The sequence below is a fragment of the Penaeus monodon genome, chromosome 32 (genome assembly GCF_015228065.2).
Source record: "Penaeus monodon isolate SGIC_2016 chromosome 32, NSTDA_Pmon_1, whole genome shotgun sequence".
In the NCBI taxonomy this organism is placed as follows: domain Eukaryota; kingdom Metazoa; phylum Arthropoda; class Malacostraca; order Decapoda; family Penaeidae; genus Penaeus; species Penaeus monodon.
Window position 1 is genome coordinate 35,353,502 of NC_051417.1, and position 663 is coordinate 35,354,164.

Below are 663 nucleotides of genomic sequence, written 5' to 3' on the forward strand. Positions count from 1 at the left end.
CACCAATACACACAAACAAACACGAACTAAATAAATCTGGTCAGTGGATCAAATTCGCATTACGAATTCAGGTGAGCGTCGATCCAGGTTCAGTCCAAGGTTTAAACGTGCCTGTTGGTTCAAAATGTTATTCTAAGACAGACAATAAGCTATCACCTCCTCTATATTACCTCGCTGAGACTGCTCTGACGAAATATCAGGAGAAAAAAGAAAAGAAAAAGAAATGTTGCTATATCGACTTTATTGCTATATCGCTATATTTTGAACATTACTCTTACTGTTCCTTTTATATCCTATATCATTCTTACTGATTTTTATTCATGACACACAGGTGTATAATTATTGGTCATACTTCTGTGCCTGGATATTTATCTTCCGCTGTTGCTAACCGACCCGTTTCTCAGTTTTAACAATGCTCTACGTTCTTGATATTTGTAACATTTAGGGGAAAACATTATCAATTTTAGAAATTTTATATAAAAAAAGAGAAAAAAAATAGAATATGGGTAATGGATGAATGCGTATGTTATATTTATTTTTATTTCTTTCGATGAATATTACCGTTAGATGCTTTTATGCAGAGAGAAAAAATATGATGGTGTATATAATGTCAAGACTATATATGTATTTGTGTTTTTGAATATTAATATTACCGTTTAACCC